The sequence below is a fragment of the Adiantum capillus-veneris genome, chromosome 19 (assembly GCF_014529385.1).
Source record: "Adiantum capillus-veneris isolate H3 chromosome 19, ASM1452938v2, whole genome shotgun sequence".
In the NCBI taxonomy this organism is placed as follows: domain Eukaryota; kingdom Viridiplantae; phylum Streptophyta; class Polypodiopsida; order Polypodiales; family Pteridaceae; genus Adiantum; species Adiantum capillus-veneris.
Genome location: NC_140949.1, coordinates 12,739,279 through 12,758,749, shown reverse-complemented (window position 1 = coordinate 12,758,749; position 19,471 = coordinate 12,739,279). Strand labels below are relative to the sequence as shown.

The 19,471-nt window shown below is 44.3% G+C and overlaps 1 protein-coding gene and 1 long non-coding RNA gene across 10 annotated transcripts in view; one reads left to right on the top strand and one right to left on the bottom strand.

Annotated features, from left to right (window-relative positions):
- Positions 1 to 19,471, bottom strand: part of LOC147433582 (187-kDa microtubule-associated protein AIR9-like) — a 135,706-nt gene that overhangs the window by 43,991 nt on the left and 72,244 nt on the right. The window lies entirely within an intron of this gene.
- The window catches only part of LOC147433583 (uncharacterized), a 123,135-nt gene that overhangs the window by 44,520 nt on the left and 59,144 nt on the right, over positions 1 to 19,471 (top strand). The gene's annotated exons all lie outside the window — the stretch shown is intronic.

Genomic DNA, 19,471 nt, shown 5'->3' with positions numbered 1-19,471 from the left:
ATGATAATGATAAGCATGATGATTTGCATGATCAAGATGTGATTATTCACGAGCATGATGATTTGCAAGAAAAAGTTGTGATTGTTCGCAAGGATGATGGTTTAGTTGATACATTGTCTAGTGAAGCTAACCTCATTGTAGATGCGATCAATCACGAAGAACCGATCTTGGCTCTCGAGTCGAGGTCCAAAGAACCCCCACAGGAAGTATTATGTGTTCGAATGATTAGTCAGCACGCATTCTTCGAGTGTTTCATTCCTGATGCTTTCTTGTATTTTAGTCACCGTCCTTATGTGATCCCTTTTCATAGGCATGACATATTGTACGATGAACACGATTCACTCATGAATGTACATGAATGTATGCGAATTACTCATGAAAAAATGAAATGTTTGCGCCCAAGGAATTCACACATTCCATAAATGGCGCCTTCCCTGTCGAAGAGTGGATCATGTTATTGTAGGCAAATTCCACCAACGGCAAAAAAATTTCCCATTGAGTCTTCTGATCAGAAATGTAAGACTTCAATAAATCCAGTATGACTGAATTTGCAATCTCAGATTGCCCATATGTCTACGGGTGGAAAGATGACGAGAACTGCAATCGTGTACCAATGTTCTCCCAAATAGCCTTCCCAAACAAACTCGTAAATCGGGGATCTCAGACTATTGTCTCAGGCATGCCATGTAATTTGAATATATGGGCAATACACAGTCTCGCTAAATGGTTTGGATTTACAGTTTTCTTCACTGGAATAAAATGAGCTTGCTTGCTAAATCTATCAATAAAAGTCCAGATACCATCGTGCCCACTCTGTGTCTTTCCCAGGGGCGGTGGGGAATGGACAAAGGCTGTAACAATCCCTGTACTTTATGCCTGTCAAACTTGACCTTCTGGCATACCAAGCAATTGCGTACAAAATCGTCCACGTCCTTCTTGAGTCTCAGCCAAAAGAAGTAACGCTCCACACCTTTCGAGGTGGTGTCAATGCCGCGGTGACGCGTAAAAGGTGGATAATGGCATTCAATCAGAACCTTTTTCCTCAACGGCTGTGTAACGCACAACATCGTTTTCTTCATCGAGTAGCCATCCGGTACGGAATATCCCGCTACTACCTCCCCATTCTATATTCGAGTGAATACATAAAAAAAATCTAGATCTGTGGCATATTGGTCGACCATGTCCTCAAAGCTTCTATGATGAATCACGGAAATAGCCAAGACGAACAACTTCCGGGACAAAGCATCTGTCACCAAGTTCGTCTGTCCCTGAACATGGACAATCTGGAAGTGAAACTGGGACAAGATGTTAGCCCACTGCATCTGCTTTTCCGAAAGCTGCTTCTGTGACAAGAAGTAGCCTAAACTCTGATGATCAGTGAAGACCGTAAAATCGGCTCCAAGTAGGTAATGTCGCCATTGAGTAAGAGCATGGATAACCACCAAAAGCTCTTTCTCGTAAATCTGTGCTGTCAATTCCGGCCTTGAAAACAATCGGCTCTCATAGGCAATAATATGGTCTTCTTGCATTAAGACCACACCCAGACTACGACCACAAGCATCATAATATTCAAATGACTTTTGCAAATCTAGCAATGTCAAACTCGTCCCGTAGTCACTTTCTCTTTCAATGTTTGAAAGGCAACCACCTCTGTGGGTGCCCACGAGAAAGGGACTCCTTCCTGTGTCAATGTGTGCAAAGGGGAAGATACCTTTGCAAACTTTCTAATGAACCGCCGGTAGTAAGAACATAAGCCTAAGAAGCTTCTAACTTCATGAACATTCTTCAAATCAGGCTAATCATGTATAGTGTCAATCTTGGCTGGGTCCATCTGTACTCCTGCTCCTGAAACAATGTGTCCCAAAAAGTGCATTGATAACTAACTTCTGATCCCGCAATGCCTAAGAGACCTAAAGCAGATGGTGTCTATGTTCAGCCTCATCCTTGGAGAAGACAATAATGTCATCAAAGAAAGTGGCAACAAACGATTTGTATTCACTGGAAATCAGGTCCATCATTCAGTTCAAAGTTGCTAGAGCATTGCTAAGGCCAAAAGGCATCACCAAAAATTCATATAAACCGAAACTCGTCCAAAAAGTTGTCTTGTAGACATCCTCGGCGCGATTCTAATATGATGATATCCGCTTTTCAAATAATCCTGCTGAAACAAAAGGATCTCTGTAGTCGGTCAAGAATATCATCGATCCTTTGAATCGGGAATCTGTTCTTGATGGTGATTTTATTGAGAGCTCTATAATCAATGCACGTTCTCCAAGATCCGTCTTTCTTTAAAACCAACAACACCGGAGAGCAGTAGGGTGAAGTACTCAGCTGGATAAGACCCTTTTCCAAAAGATATTTCACTTGGTTCATAATCTCTTCATTCTGGTCTCGGGTAACACGAACTCGCATGGCAGGCCTCAGAAAAGCAATCGGCATGAGTGTGGAGAAAATCTTGGCGTTCTTTATCAAGTTCAGACATATTCGTTCTGTGTTCATCATTTAACTCTTTTAAGTAGATCGAGTAAACAAACAGACTGGATTTCATTAGTTTGGAAACCGTCGAACCCGATACAATAGGGACAGGCTCGCCCTTCAGTTTCACATCAAGTACAATTTTTCGGCTCTTTTCATTTGTCAAAGCCGCTTTCTTCGCTCGATAATCGACCACGGTCTTGTTCTTATGGTACCAAGGGACTCCAGGGAGGACGTCACAACCTTCCAAGCCCATTATGTAAAAGTCCTTGTGCCCCAAATACCCTTGACAATGCAATCGAAGTTTGCCAATGACAAGAGTAATGGCCATGTCCCATCCGGGTGCCACTAGAACTGCCTTTGCTTGTGGTCCCATCCGATCGGGTATAATCTAGAGCCGCACCGCCACTTCAGGTGAAATGAAGTTGGCCTTGGCTCCTCCATCAAAGAAAATCAGGGCTTCTTGATCTTTCACTTTGCCCCAAGCTCGGCAAAGTTCTGTACTTTCATCAATCGTGCTTGGGTCAGTACCCATGCAATCTGGAACCAGTCCTGCTTTCATCTTGCCTTTTCTGTCACGTTCCTCAGCTACTCTCGAACTCTCTGGCCTGTCTTCATTCTGTTCTTGCAGTGCCTTTTTAGGGCACTTCGCCGGAGACGTGCCCATGTTCCCCGCATCCAAAACACTTTCCTTCTTTGATGTAATTGGCCCACTCTCGAAGAGTAAGCCGGTCGTATATCCTTGTCTTTCTTTTCTTTGGGAACTCTTTCTCTTTCTACTTTCATTGTTAGAAGTTTGTTGGGTTCTCTGAGTCAAGATCTCATCAATAGGGTAAGTCAAATTTCCCGAATGTCGCAAAACCCTGTTTCGCATGACCCATCAATTCTTGAATAGAATTTGACTTATGTTCCAAGCAGTAGTCTCGGATCTCTATAGGAAGTCCGTAGCAAAACCGCTCAACCTGTTCCTTAAACGAGACCTTCTTAAATAAAGAGGTCGGTAGAAAAGAGTTCCAAAATCTCTCGCAATAAGCGTCCAAAGAATCTCCCTTGGTCATCCGAAGATGATTCCAAGCGGTTCATATATCTCGTTCGTACTCCAGAGTCAGCCAAGAAGAAATAAAGAGCCTTTTAAATTTCAACCATTGAACTGGAGCTTCCTTCCTCAGAAGGAGAGTGGACCACCATGTTCGAGCATTTCTCTTGAAGAAAGATGTAGCCCTCCTAATCTTGGAGTGCTTTAAATAATGCCCTGCACAGAAAGCTATATCAAACTGTTGAATGAAGGCTAAATCCCTCGGAGAGTCTCGGAACCCAGAAAAGAATTCAAACTTAATCGACTGTCCACCTTTCTTTGAATTCTTTTACTTTCTTGCTTTTGTCTTCGAGAAAGTCATATTGGTTGGCTCTGTAAAAATGCTTCTTCTTTGCATAAAACATGTGATTGTCGGAGTCCGAACTATCTGAGGATGACTCCTCTGTAGAACTGTCAGAGACTGGGCGAAATCTGGGCTTCTTTGCCTTTTTCTTGCCCTGTCCAAATCTTTGCTTTTTGCTTCGCTTTTTACCTTTTCACTCTTCGTTGCTAAATTGGCTATATCTTACAGAAAAATAATTCTAAATGAATTATTGGATTTATAAGTGAGAGGGTTTTCTCGCTTGGAACACCAAGGAAAAAATAATTCTAAACGAATTATTGGAATTTTAAGTGAGAGGGTTTTTCTCACTGGAGACATCCGAGTACAGAGTATTCCTAGTGCGTCATTTAAAGTAATGACGGGAAAACTGAGAACAGGGATATCTGTAAGGCCACCAGGAGCGGATACTTCTGATGCGTCACATCGGAAGGGTGACAGGGAGCATCGGAAAGAAGTATCCGACCATCCGGGAACGGACATCTCTGATGCGTCATAGGATGGGTGACATAGAGCATCGTGAAGGAGATTGTACCGTAAGTTCCGTAGGAAAGGACTAGGTGATGGGTATTCCTGATGCGTCACAAGGTAGGTGACGGGTGCATTGGAAAGGGAATATCCATAGTCGGGAGGAAATTCCGAACTGTGTTAGAATTGTGCACAAGGAAAAAGCAAGCACTTGAATGAAGATGGGTTAAGAGGAAACTTTGAGGAAAAATAGATGCTTTCTGAGAAAGCGGGATTGCTTTTCGGGAAAGCAGATGCTTTCCCGCGAGGAAGTTTATGTTTGCATTGCAATTGTGTGTGTGATTGCATCCAGGGACGCCTGGGAAGTGCTGTGAAAGCATTGTTTTTAACTTATAAGGTTTTATTGAGTTTTTGGGCAGGTTCACATTATTTTTAAAATACGCCAGCCGCCCACTTAATAAGTGGGCAGCCATCTGATAAATAAGGCAACAAATCAGCCAGCGTTTTCTCTCTCTCTTTTTCTGGCAGAACGGCCGCGATCTCTACGCGAGCAACTATTCGTGCCCGTGGCTAGGAGCTATAAAAGCATCACATGCCCTCACTCAGAGGAGAGGACCAATCTTTGCAAGGAGGAGATGCTGCTGCAGATTTCAGCCGCAAAGAAGGCGTTGCCGGTGATGCCCATGGCTGCCCCAAGTGTACTAGATGTCTCCAAGACCCAGTGCGCGAGTTCCCTCGCGAAGAAGTGCCTACGAAGCGTGTTTCCATCACGACAAGTTGCCGTTTTTCTCTGTTTTCAGGCCATAAACGTCGTAGACGGGGCTGATTTACGAGAAGCAACCCGAGAACACACCTCTTTTGTGTGTAGGATTGGAAGGGAGGATTTTCTATGGAGAGATCTCTTCCGGGGAATTGCTTTTTCGAGAACTGAGTTGCGTTTCGAGCGTCGAGACTTTGAAGGTAACGATTTTCATGTTCTGATCTTTGAGTATTTGATTGTAGCTGTACTTCCTCTTCGTGAGGGAGTAGGAGCAGAGGAAGGCATGAGCCTCTGCAGGAGAAAAGCGCTCTGAGGAACTAGAGCCAGATCAGCCGAAGGGTTTCGTACCCGAGTTTGGGAAGTAGATCCACGGATCGGAGAGAGGTAGTCTCTCAAGTTGTGATCCGGAAGTTGGGATTCCCAAGTAAGGACTTTGTGTCCGGGAAAGCAGAGTTGTTCTGCGGGAAGAGGACTCTGGAAAGAAGAGTTGCAAGGATGCCATGCCCTGAGTCTGGAAGGTGAGATCCAGAGGTGAGAACCTTGATTCTCGAGGAATTGGAATAAGGAACGGAAGTTCCTTGGAATAGGGTTTTGCCCTAGGAATCGGAAGCTGAGGCTTCCCGGAACCATCAAGTCTTATTCTAGAACGAACGTGGTAATACGTTCGGTTCAAGTGCTTGTATAGACTTCTCCTCAGTAATAAAGATACTATTACGGGGGGGGGGGACCAGCCCATCTCCTGGTCCCCAGTACTGTGTCGATCTTCTCACTCTATCTCTCTCTCTCTATCTATTTCTCTCTATATCCTTTGGCTTCAATATTAAGTGATAAATTTTTATTTATCCGAGTATATTTTATATTGTTATGCGCTCCCGTTTGTGACAGTGGTATCAGAGCATGGTGTCGTCTCTTTCTTTGTAAAGGAGGACGACTCTGGGAAGATACGGGAAGAAGCCATGACAAGCCAAGAGAACCTAAGTCCTACAAGGAAGAGCTCGCAGAGTTGGAAATTTTTTTCTCTCTGCAAGAAGTCGACACAAGGCTTGGGATTCTCTGAGAAGGCGACAAGAGCATGATGCTCAAGAACCTAGAGAATCCAAGGAGCGGAATGCTCGAGATTCTTCAGAATCCAGAAAATATCCATGAACGTCAATCTAGAACTATAACCATGAAATCCCGTCATTCCGGGAAAGATATGAAGAAGGTCTCTAGACCTAGGAACACTTCCAGTCAAGTTTGATACTTTTCACGGAAGGGAAGATGCCCCGAAAGCTACCGCATTGATTCGACAAGTTTGAAGTTGCCTTTGCAAACGGCAATTTCTGAAAAAGCGTCGAAGACGAGGCATGTGATTAAACACCTCAAGGGGATTGCAAGTACTTGGTGGTATACCAAAGCTCTGCAAGGAACTTACAACAAGACTTGGATTCAATTCAAGGCTGAATTTTTTGACAAATTTTTTTCCTCTATGCTTTGAAGAAGGCATCCAAGAAGATTGGGATCGGTTTGCCCAATAGGAACACGAGTGAGTCAAAGCAAGTAGTGGTTCACTCTTGCCTAGGTAGCTCCATTCTTGATCCTCTCCGAGGAAGGAAAGATGAACAAATTTAACGAAGTACTTTTGCCCGAATTTGTAAACCCATCTGCAAGATACTTTGCAGCAGATGGTGGAGTCAGCAATACAAAGCTGAAAGTGTACACCTTAGTGTACATAGAATCCAATCCCCGTGGTGGGACGGGAAAAATTGAACACAGAAAGTTTGGAGTAAGGGAATTAAATCTAACTCCTGACTTCTGGAATAGAAGACCCTTGAACTTTAAGTGAGAGGGCAGTTTTTTAATCAAAGTTACATCTTTGAGGAAATCATAAAGTGCATTATGCTTGTTTGCTCTTTTGCACGAGGTATGGTTGTGTCTAACCAGGACAATCACTCTCGAGTGTTTATGAGAGTAAGGTTGAGTCAGAACATTGTTTATACGATGAACTGCTTTGCTTAACCATCCGGAAGGTCCATGATTGATCTGGTATCCTGTAGATCTCCAACAAATTACCTGCTATTGCGGGTAGGAAATTATGAAGGAACCATTCTGAGTTTTCAAGCAAAGAAAAGCTTTCATGAAGCTTGAGTACTCTTTAAGCCCACACCCCTAAGCCCACACCCCCTACTTGGTAAGGGAAGATATGGTAGTGTTTTTTGCACAAGTGAATGAACACTCTCTTTACGAGGGAAGGAACAAGCGACGACTACGGCCTGTGCTTGAGGAATCCAAGGATTAAAATCCTAGATTATTTGATGAGCGGGTTTTGCTCTAAGATCGAGCCAAGTGATCGTCAAGTTGAGCGTCTTCGCTCTAAGGATCTTACGAAGGGAAGGTAATTTCCCAAGTTCACCGAAACTCTAACACAGCTTAAGAATTATGTACACTTTTGAGTACATGGATAACACACGAAGATGCAGACCTATGCCAAGGAACTGGACGAGAGTTTGTTATACTCTCTTGAGCGCCTTTTTGCGCGCAAGAATATTCCGACACGAGAATCTCTATTTGAGATGTGTTTGGTAGAAGGAATTTGAGTTTCTCTACGGAGAAGAGGTTTTCCGATGGTCGTTGATCATTGAGTACGCTATGTGCCTTTACCATTACAGTAGCAACTTTTGGTTGCAGTATATGTTTCTCCATGAGAAGGTCAAGTAGCATTTACACGCTGTTGGAATAAATTCGAGCTATTATGTTCGTAAGAATATAGCTCGCCAACCGTTTCAAAATGGTAAGAATTACATATGGGAGAACATCCCTGAGAATCAAAGAAGGTTCGCACTATTGTGAACCAAGTTTGAACGTACGTTCAGAAAATGTTATGGCTAGAATGCTAGCTACCTGAGATTTAACAAATCGTCATTGACGCTCGCAAGGTGAATCATTTTTTATGATTTGTAAGGACGAGATGCTAATGGGCGTCAGGAAATCATTGCTGGTGGTATTAACTCGCAAGAGGAAAAGATTGGAAGGAAGTGCCGCCGTGCACAAAGAATCTTCGGATTGGAACCGTCCGCCTACGTTGAGCGACGGCCCGAAACAAGAACCCTCTTTAAGGTGATCGCAAACTTTGTTTCTGAAAAAAAGACATCGAGCTTAATGCTCTATGACTTGAGCATTCCCTATGTGGGAGGACACAAGAGGTTTAATACCCTCTAGACTAACAGCGCAGGATTATGCGCAAGGACAGATACCTAGATTGATTTCTAGGAGGATTATTCTTCTCGGATTGAGAAGGTGGATTTGAGTTAACAGACTCTCGAATGAGGAAACGTTCGATCTGTTGGAAAGACGCGAATGACGAGTTCTTCCACGGCTCGTAAGTTTGATGATTGGTGAAGCATATCCTCAAGGTACTAGAGGAAGGACATGAATCGGTAAGCTAAGTATTGAATTATTAAATTTTTGAATTTTTGTTTAATTTAATTTTTAAGTTCTCTTTTGAGAAGGACTAGCTCAACTCACCATTGAGCAAGATTTGGAATCTTTCCGGTTTCTCCCCGGCAGTTCAGTTGGACCTCTACAACTGTTTATAAGTGAGAGGGATGTTGCTAAATTGGCTATATCTTACAGAAAAATAATTCTTAATGAATTATTGGATTTCTAAGTCAGAGGGTTTTCTCGCTTGGAACACCAAGAAAAAAATAATTCTAAATGAATTATTGGAATTTTAAGTGAAAGGGTTTTTCTCACTGGAGACATCCGAGTACAGAGTATTCCTAGTGCGTCATTTAAAGTAATGACGGGAACACTGAGAACAGGAATATCTGTAAGGCCACCAGGAACGGGTACTTCTGATGCGTCACATCGGATGGGTGACAGGGAGCATCGGAAAGAAGTATCCAACCATCCGGGAACGGACATCTCTGATGCGTCATAGGATGGGTGACATAGAGCATCGTGAAGGAGATTGTACCGTAAGTTCGGTAGGAAAGGACTAGGTGATGGGTATTCCTGATGCGTCACAAGGTGGGTGACGGGTGTAACAGACTTGGACACTCCAAGTCAAGAATCAACCGTGATAGCACCAAATAACCACTTCAAAACAATTCACAGATCACAATAGATTTGCACTGGCCCGGCGGAGTTCCGTGCCTAGAGATATTGGCCCCAAAGACTGGCGCCCCTTTCGGTATTTGTTTTTATATTAATCAATCATCAAAGTACAAGAGAGCGGTTAGGGTTTCACTCTCAGACTCTGCGTCCAGATGCTCTGAGAAGTGAGGCCCTCACCACTAATTTAAAGGTTACAAGGGATGCCCAAAAGCAGAGCCCCAAAAGCTTTTAAAATCAAAAGCATCACTTCTCTCTCTCTCTTAGAGAGTCTTCTCTTTTTTTTATAAAAAAAAAAGCAAAAGCAAAATTCGCGTCGCTCATCATTTTCAATTTTTTTTATTTTTTTATTTTTAATAATCCGTCTCTGCGATTTCCGGAATTTAGGGTTTCTGGCAAAAATTAGGGTTTGCAGGAATTTTAGGGTTTCTGGCAGAAATTAGGGTTTCTGCTGTCCGCCACGTCATCACTTTGTCACATACCCCCCTCTTGAAAGCATTGTAATCGACCGCGATTACGCCTGCAAAACCGACAAAAGCCATAAACTGTCTTAGCAGACACTGACTGTTAGTACCTACGTACTAGGAACGCACATCTAGCACATGTACAAAATCGACAGTCACATCACACGACATCACAGGACATCACATGACATTCAACATTCATTCGGATCTTAGACCATGATTTATCGGCAATGTAGCTAGCAATCACATCTAGGTCCAATCGGGACCTCATCGATGTCCGATTGACTAACTCCTATTGCAACCATGTCTATTCGAGATCAATCAGACCAAAATGCTGCAGTCATTTCGGCTATCAGTTCCTGCACTCACAAGAAGTCAAGAACAAATCAGTATCATAATCAGGAATTCCATTTCATAAAGTCATCCAGCAGAATACTGTCAGCTCTCAGTATCCCTGAAGCTCAAAGAGACATCAGTGACTTTAGTATCAAAATCGAGGCATCTGTTGACAAAGGAGTGGAGTGACTCCCCTCTTGTGCATCCCACTGCACCAGATCTTCGGCCAAGCTGAGTTTCTGGGTTCCGTTTGGAGTAGACTATGCTAAACCAAAACATCGAGGTAAAGTTTCACAATCTGAGGAGTATCTGCTAGGTCCTCCTCCTCCATCCACTTCGCATCAAATGCAGGAAAGTTCTTGAACTTAACCAAGAACCGCCTTCGGACTTTACCTTTCTTCGTATCATTATGTGCCAAAATCTGTTCAGGAACAAGGATCTCCTCGTTTTCTTCCACTTTGGGTTGCTCATCAGGCTCCCCATCATCAGGCACATCACCCTTAACAGGGTTCAAGAGACTCACATGCAATGCATTGTGAATCCTCCAAGTATCTGGCAGTTTCAATCGGAAGGAGACATCATTTATCTTGTCCGTAATCTGGAAAGGTCCGTAGTATCACATACTAAGCTTTGGAAAAAGCCTCTCCTTTCCATGTTTCTTTCTTAGGCGTGCCTTCTCAAAAGTAAGAGCACCCAATCATCCTCCTTCAGTTTCCAGTCGCGACGATGGCGATCCGCTGCCTTTTTCTGTCGTTCTTGAGACTTCTGTAAAGTCTCGCGAACCTTGGCAAAAGCCGTATCCAAATCTCGCGAATATTCATCCACTTCAAATTTCTAATCTTTCGTGCTCAGGAAGGATGGAACCTTCGCAGCAGTTTCAACAATCTCACATGGCGTCTTCCCCGTCGAAGAGGGTATCGTGTTATTGTAGGCAAATTCCACCAAAGGTAAGTTCTTTTCCCATTGAGTCTTCTGATCCGAGATACAAGACTTCAATAAATCTAAAATCACTGAATTGGCAATCTCAAATTGCCCGTCAGTCTGCAAGTGGAACGATGACGAGAACTGCAACTGCGTGCCAATGTTCTCCCATATTGCTTTCCAAAACAAACTCATAAATCTGGGGTCTCTGTCGGAGACAATCGTCTCAGGCGTGCCATGTAATCGGAAAATCATCGTGATCATTCTGTATTCTCGGGAGATCAAAAAAAATGAAATCCATTTCAATATTTTCCCAGGGGCGGGTGGGTATGGGTAAAGGTTGTAACAATCCCTGTGCCTTATGCCTGTCAAACTTGACCTTCTGGCATACCAAGCAACTGCGCACAAACTCTTCCACATCCTTCTTCAGTCTCTGCCAAAAGAAATCTCTCTCTACCCCTTTCATGGTGGTAGCAATGCCGCGGTGACCCGTAAAAGGTGGACAGTGGCAATCAGTCATAACCTTTTCCCTCAACGGCAGTGTAACTCACAACATAGTCTTTTTCATCAAGTAGCCTTCCCGAAGGGAGTATCCAGCTACTGTCTCCCCATCCCGTATCCGTGTGAAAATATCTGCAAAATCTGTATCTGTGGCACATTGATCGACCATATCCTCGAAGCTCCTATGATGTATCGCAGAAATAGCCAGAACCAACGGTTTCCGAGACAAAGCATGTGCCACCACATTCTTCTGTCCCTGCACATGGACAATCTCGAAGTGGAACTGTGACAAGATGTTCACCCACCGCATCTGCTTTTCCGAAAGCTGCTTCTGTGACAAGAAGTAGCGCAAACTCTGATGGTCTGTAAAGACAGTAAAATCCGCTCTGAGTAGGTAATGCCGCCACTGAGTAAGAGCATGGATAACCGCCAAAAGCTCTTTCTCATAAATCTGTGCTGTCATCTCCGGCCTAGAGAACAAACGACTCTCGTAAGCTATGACATGGCCTTCTTGCATCAAGACCGCACCCAGACTACGACCACAAGCATCACAAAATACTTCAAATGACTTCTGCAAGTCCGGCAAAGTCAAATCTGGTCCCGTAGTCAATTTCTCTTTCAATGTCCGAAAGGCAGTCACCTCTGTGGGTCCCCACGAAAAAGGTACTCCTTTCTGTGTCAAGGTATGCAAAGGGGAAGCAACCTCTGCAAACTTTCGTATGAACCGCCTGTAGTACGAACACAGTCCCAAGAAGCTTCTAACTTCATGGACATTCCTCAAATCGGGCCAATCACGGATAGTCTCTATCTTGGCCGAGTTCATTTGCACTCCTGCTGTTGACACAATGTGTCGCAAAAAGTCTATCCATGGTAGGAAAAATTCACTTTTCTTAGCATTAATCACTAATGTGTGATCTCGTAATGCCTGAAAGACATGAAGCAGATGATCTCTGTGTTCTGCCTCATTCTTGGAGAAAACAATGATGTCGTCAAAGAAAGTGCCAACAAATAGCCTGTACTCTCGAAAAATCCTATCCATCATCCGGTTAAATGTCGCAGGAGCAATGGTTAAGCCAAAAGGCATCACCAAAAACTCAAATAACCCAAAAGTCGTCCGAAAAGCTGTCTTGTAGACATCTCCTGGCGCGATCCTGATCTGATGATATCCACTCTTCAAGTCAATCTTGCTAAAGCACGAGGATCCCTGTAACCTGTCGAGTATATCATCGATCCTAGGAATCAGAAATCTGTTCTTGATGGCGATTTCGTTGAGAGTGCTATAATCGATGCACATTCTCCAAGATCCGTCTTTCTTCAAAACCAACAACACTGGAGAGCAATACGGTGAAGTACTAGGCTGGACAAGACCCTTTTCCAAGAGGTCTTTCAGTGAGTTCATAATCTTTTCATTCTGTACTCGGCTCACATGATAAGGTGGCCGATTCGGTGGCGTGCTTCCAGATATCAGATCAATGGTATGATCTTCAAGCCCTCTCAAAAGCAATCGGCATGAGCGTGGAGAAAAAAATCTTGGCGTTCCTTTCTTCAGGTCAAAACATATTCAACCTTTATCCATCGTTCAATTCTCCCAAAAGAATGAGTAAGAAAACTGAAGTTCTTCAAGTACAATCTCTAAGCCCTTCATTTATCAAAGTCGCTTTCTCGGCCCGGTAGTCAACCACGGCGTAGTTCTTGTGGTACCAAGGGATCCTGAGTAGAACGTCACTCGCGTGCCCTGAACACCCCTTTCATTGCAAACGAAGTTTGCCAATGCTTGGTGTAATGGCAACATCCCATCCGGGTGCCAGTCAAACTACCTCCGCCTGTGGCGTCAGTCTGTCGGGCGTAGTTCCAAATCGAGCCGCCAATTCCAAGTGAAAAGAAGTTGGCCTTGGCTCCTTAAAAAGAGCTTCCTGATCCTTCGCTTTGCCCCGAAAGCGGCAAAGTTTGTACTTTCATTCATTAGATTCGGTGCAGGTCCCACGCCATGTGGTACCAGTTTTGCTTTTCTATCTGCCTTTTCTGCCACATTCCTCAGCTGCTCTCGAACTCTCAGACCTGTCGTCGTCTTTATCATTCTGTTCTTTCTGTGCCTTATCAGGGCACTTTGCGGAAATATGTCCATGTTCCTCGCATCCAAAGCACTTCCCCTCTCTGATGAAGCGAGCTCTCTCCTCAGGAGTAAGCTTGGGTCGTGCATCCTTTTTTTTTTTCTCTGGATTGCTCTTTTTCATTCTACCTTCATTCCCAGAAGTCTGTTCGGCTCGTTGTGTCATGGCCTCATCTGTGGGGTAGGTCAGACTGCAAGAGTGAATGGCAAAGCCCCACTTCGCATGACTCATCAACTCCTGAATAGAAGCTGACTTATGTTCCAAGCAGTGATTTCGGATCTCTGTAGGTAGACCCAAGGTAAACCGCTCAATCTGTTCTCTGAACGAGATCTTCTTGAATGAAGAGGCGGGTAGAAAAGAGCTCCAGAATCTTTCACAATAAGAATTCACTGTATCGCTCTTGGTCATCCGGAGATGGTTCCAAGCAGCTCGTATATCTCGCTCAAACTCTTGAGTCAACCAAGAAGAAATAAAAAGCCTCTTGAATTTCAGCCATGTAACTGGCACAGTCTTGCTTAATAGAAGCGTGGACCACCAAGTATGAGCATTCCCCTTAAAGTAAGAGGTAGCTCTCCGAATCTTGGAGTGCTCTGAATAGCGTCCTCCCGCGAAAGCGATGTCAAACTGTTGTATAAAAGACAAAGCCTTCGAAGCATCTGAGTATCCTCAAAAGTATCAAACTTCATCGAGTGGCCACCTTCCTTAAACTCTCGGACTTTCTTGCTTTTATCTTCGAGAAAGTCATATTGGTTGGCTTTGGAAAAAAAATTCTTCTTGTTCGCATAAAACTTTCCGTCATCGGAATCTGAGCTGTCTGTAGACGAGTCCTCAGTAGAACTGTCAATCACTGGGCGAGACCTAGATTTCCTTGCCTTTTTCTTGCCCTTTCCGAAGCGTTGTTTCTTGCTTCACTTTTTGCTTTTTTTGTCTTCTTCGCTCTAATCCGAGGAGCTAGAAGAACTGCCAGAAGAAGAAGAAGAAGAAGAAGAAGAAGAAGAAGTAGGTAAGCCTTCAAACTTGACACGCTTCTTCTGTTTCTTTGCCTTGTCGAATGTCGACTGACGACCCAAATAACCTGGAAAGTCAGTGCTTTTCTTCTGCTTTTTACCGTGCTTTTTGGCTTTCTTTTGCATGTCAAAAAGCTGAGCAATCCGTGCATCAACCACGTTCTCCAGTTCCTGCTCCGTATATTTTCTTGGAGGCAGAAGGTTTCTTGAGAGCGGATTTCGGGAGTTGTGTTGTGGTTCTCTGCCACTCCGTCTGTACCTCTTCCAAAGAGGTCTGGTTCATATATTTTGCCATCTTCGGATCCTTGGCAAAATTGAGTATCATCTTTATTGCATCGCCGATCAACTGGCGACGCTCTATCTCTCGCTGCTTCGCCTAAGTAGGCCAAGGCGGGCCATACTCTCTGCCTGAATCTTCGTTGTGATCCCAGCCCGCATCTCCAGATGCAGAGGGAGTCGACTGATCATTTCCTTGAAGCCATAGGTGCCGCGGGAAAAAAAAATTTCGGGGATCGGATTCCCCGTAGAAGAGAAATCGGCTGTGCTCTGATACCACTGTAACAGACTTGGACACTCCAAGTCAAGAATCAACCGTGATAGCACCAAATAACCACTTCAAAACAATTCACAGATCACAATAGATTTGCACTGGCCCGGCGGAGTTCCGTGCCTAGAGATATTGGCCCCAAAGACTGGCGCCCCTTTCGGTATTTCTTTTTATATTAATCAATCATCAAAGTACAAGAGAGCGGTTAGGGTTTCACTCTCAGCCTTTGCGTCCAGATGCTCTGAGAAGTGAGGCCCTCACCACTAATTTAAAGGTTACAAGGGATGCCCAAAAGCAGAGCCCCAAAAGCTTTTAAAATCAAAAGCATCACTTCTCTCTCTCTCTTAGAGAGTCTTTTCTCTTTTTTTTATAAAACAAAAGCAAAAGCAAAATTCGCGTCGCTCATCATTTTCATTTTTTTTTTTTTTTTTTTAATAATCCGTCTCCGCGATTTCCGAAATTTAGGGTTTCTGGCAGAAATTAGGGTTTCTGCTGTCCGCCATGTCATCACTTTGTGACAACGGGTGCATCGGAAAGGGAATATCCATAGTCGGGAGGAAATTACGAACTGTGTTAGAATTGTGCACAAGGAAAAAGCAAGCACTTGAATGAAGATGGGTTCAGAGGAAACTTTGAGGAAAAACAGATGCTTTCTGAGAAAGCGGGATTGCTTTTCGGGAAATAAGGCAACAGATCAGCCAGCGTTTTCTCTCTCTTTTTTTGGCAGAACGAAAAAGAAAAGAAAAAAAAAACGGCCGCGATCTCTACGCGAGCAGCTATTCGTGCCCGTGGCTAGGAGCTATAAAAGCATCACATGCCCTCACCCAGAGAGGAGGACCAATCTTTGCAAGGAGGAGATTGCTGCTGCAGATTTCAGCCGTAAAGAAGACGTTGCCGGTGATGCCCATGGCTTCCCCAAGTGTACCAGATGTCGCCAAGACCCAATGCGCGAGTTCCCTCGCGAAGAAGTGCCTACGAAGCGTGTTTCCATCGCGACAAGTTGCTGTTTTTCTCTGTTTTCAGCCCATAAACATCGTAGACAGGGCTGATTTACGAGAAGGAACCCGAGAACACACCTCTTTTGTGTGTAGGATTGGAAGAGAGGATTTTCTATGGAGAGATCTCTTCCGAGGAATTGCTTTTCGAGAATCGAGTTGCGTTTCGAGCGTCGAGACTTTGAAGGTAACGATTTTCATGTTCTGATCTTTGAGTATTTGATTGCAGGTGTACTTCCTCTTCGTGAGGGAGTAGGAGCAGAGGAAGGCACGAGCCTTTGCAGGAGAAAAGCGCTCTGAGGAACTAGAGCCAGATCAGCCCAAGGGTTTCGTACCCGAGTTTGGGAAGTAGATCCACGGTTCGGAGAGAGGTAGTCTCTCAAGTTGCGATCCGGAAGTTGGGATTCCCAAGGACTTCGTGTCCGGGAAAGCAGAGTTGTTCTGCGGGAAGAGGACTCTGGAAAGAGAGTTGGAAAAGAGTTGCAGGGATGCCATGCCCTGAGTCTAGAAGGTGAGATCCAGAGGTGAGAACCTTGATTCTCGAGGAATTGGAATAAGGAACGGAAGTTCCTTGGAATAGGGTTTTGCCCTAGGAATCGGAAACTGAGGCTTCCGGGAACCATCAAGTCTTATTCTGGAACGAACGTGGTAATACGTTCGGTTCAGGTGCTTGTATAGACTTCTCCTCAATAATAAAGATACTATTACGGGGGGGGGACCAGCCCATCTTCTAGTCCCCAGTACTGTGTCGATCTTCTCACTTTTTCTCTCTCTCTCTCTCTATCTATTTCTCTCTATATCCTCTGGCTTCAATATTAAGGGATAAATTTTATTTATCCGAGTATATTTTATATTGCTATGCACTCCCGTTTGTGACACTAAAGATCCGGATTTTGCTGAGATCTTTGACAAGGTACAAAGTGGGGAGACAGTTTCAGGATATTTTGTCAAGGAAGGGTACTTGATGCGAAAGACCATGTTATGTGTGACACGTGGCTTGAAGCAAAAGGTGTCAATAGAGTGTCACAATCCTCCTTTTGTTGGGCCTAGGGGCATAGAGGCGACACTCAACGGTGTTGAGTGTTACTTCTATTGGCCTCAACTCAAGAAGGATGTAGATGTTTCTGTGCACTTGCATGGTGTGTCAGAAAGTCAAGTATGACAGACATGCAACGTCAAGACTCCTATATCCTTTCCCTATTCCAATGTATATGAATTTCACCTTTGATCTTTCCAAGACTCAAGGTGGACATGATGGCATTTAGACTATGGTGGATAGATTCAGCAAGTAAGCTCAGTTCGTACCAGTGAAGAAGATAGTGAAGGCTGATCTTTTGCCAAGCCTGTTTGTCTCACACATCTTTCGGTTATATGGGAGAATGTAGTACTTTACTCAAATTCTCTTAGCCATTTCAACTGCAGACCAATGGACGATCAGAGATTACCAACTCGGTGGTATTAGACTTGTGGAAGTGCTATATCTCTCAAAGTAATTCTCAATGAGAGAAGTATTGACCATTGGTGGAGCCTATCTTGTGCACCAAGGATAAGATTTTCCAGGTCGATCACTTTGTATAGGATCTGGGGAGTGCTTTTGCCAAGGTCAAGGAGCCTTTGGAGAAGTCTCAAGAATGGCATAAGAGAGCATTACAAGGATCTGCACGACTTGCAATTAAAGGAAGATGACTGGCTGCTTGCTAGGCTTGAGAAGGCACGTCTTAGAAAGAACAAGGGTAAGGAGAAGCTTTTCCCAAGGCTAAGTATGCGATACTATGGGCCTTTCCAGATAAAGTCGAAGTATGCGATACTATGGGCTAAGTATGCGATACTATGGGATTTTCCAGATACTATGATATGATGTTATAGTTGGAATTCCTGAAAAACTGATTGATTGATGTACTCTTGCAAATGTGTGTTTGTTTGAGTATGTGTGAGATGAAATGTATGCAACATTTTATCTCAATTCATCGGTGAGGTGATACGAATGATGAACTGACAAGATTTAAAGCATCAAGATATTTGCTAGAGATCGGTGAGATCAGGACAATCATGGGGCCCGTACTAGAGCAACATACATAAGAGGTGGAGCGACCAAAGTATCAAACAACCACCCCTTGGTGGTGGGCTCATGAAAATGGGAGTGCTATCCTGAAAACGGGACTCATAGCACTATCCCAAATGAAGCTAATTTTGCATACCCCCATCAATCTAGCCTGTGCTGCCTGGAGAATTGTCCTCTCGGTGTAGTGAAGGTCACCCCTAGATAAACATATGAAGTCACAGCCTCCATCTCCTCCCCCCCCCCCCCCCTACATGATTTGTGTGGCTCGTCTCCTGACTACTCTCTCCCAACAAAAATCCTCGAGTGCCACCATACGTCTCTCTAGCCCCTCCTTAGAATCTGACACTAGAACAATGTTGTCAGTATACAACAAGATAGAGACCATCAGCCGTGCAAGAGATATGCCCCCACCACCTCCTATCCATAAGAGCTGTACTGAATGCTTTGTGGAAGTGGAAATCCACAAAGCAGCAATATAGGTGATGGCGCTGAGCCTGCACTTGCTCTATGAGTGTGTGCAAGGTAAAAAAATGATCCATGGTACAAAACTGCCGCAGAAACCCTGCCTGTCTTCTCCATCTGACCCTCTGTCTCTGCTAGAGAGCTCAGCGCTGCAAGACTCATCCATAAATGTTGGCCAACAAAATGGCCAACCATCACCGTACTGTAGTTACTTGGATCCATGACCCCTCCTTATGTGTGGATCTGGGTATTGGTGTTCATGGTCCAAGTAGGAGAAAACCCCTTGACCAAGGCCCTGTTGAATAGGTGCACAAGGAACGGGCAAGCTGTAGCTATGCATGTATGAAATGCCTGCCTCAAATACCTGTGTGGTCTGCTGCCTTCCCCCTTTTAAGCTTCCGTATAGCTTCTTCCACCATGGCTAGATGGCAAAGAGACAGGACGCTGAACTCGACCTATTGGACCAAACAGATATATCCTTTCTTTGTACATTCTACTTCGGGTGTGCTGGTGGGATAAGATGAAAAGAAAAGTAGGAAAGAACATTAACTATGATGAGTACATTTGTCCATCTCTGGTGTCCAGAACTCCAAGTGGTAGAGAAAACTGGGCGTCAGAGGGAGAGAGGACTGTGTTTTTTCTGAGGGGGCCAAGAACAGCAGCACAAGGGTGCTCTTTTACTGCTAGGAGGAGGAACAGAGAAGGCGCCTTCTGGAAGCCAAACTGAGTGTTAAGAGAGGGATAGGAGCTGTGCTTCTATAGCTTCTGAGGAGGGGCAATAGTAGCAGCAAAAGGGGGGCACTTAAAGAGGAACAGAGAGGGTGTCTGCTTTTCCGCAGTTGAGGGCTAGCTGGT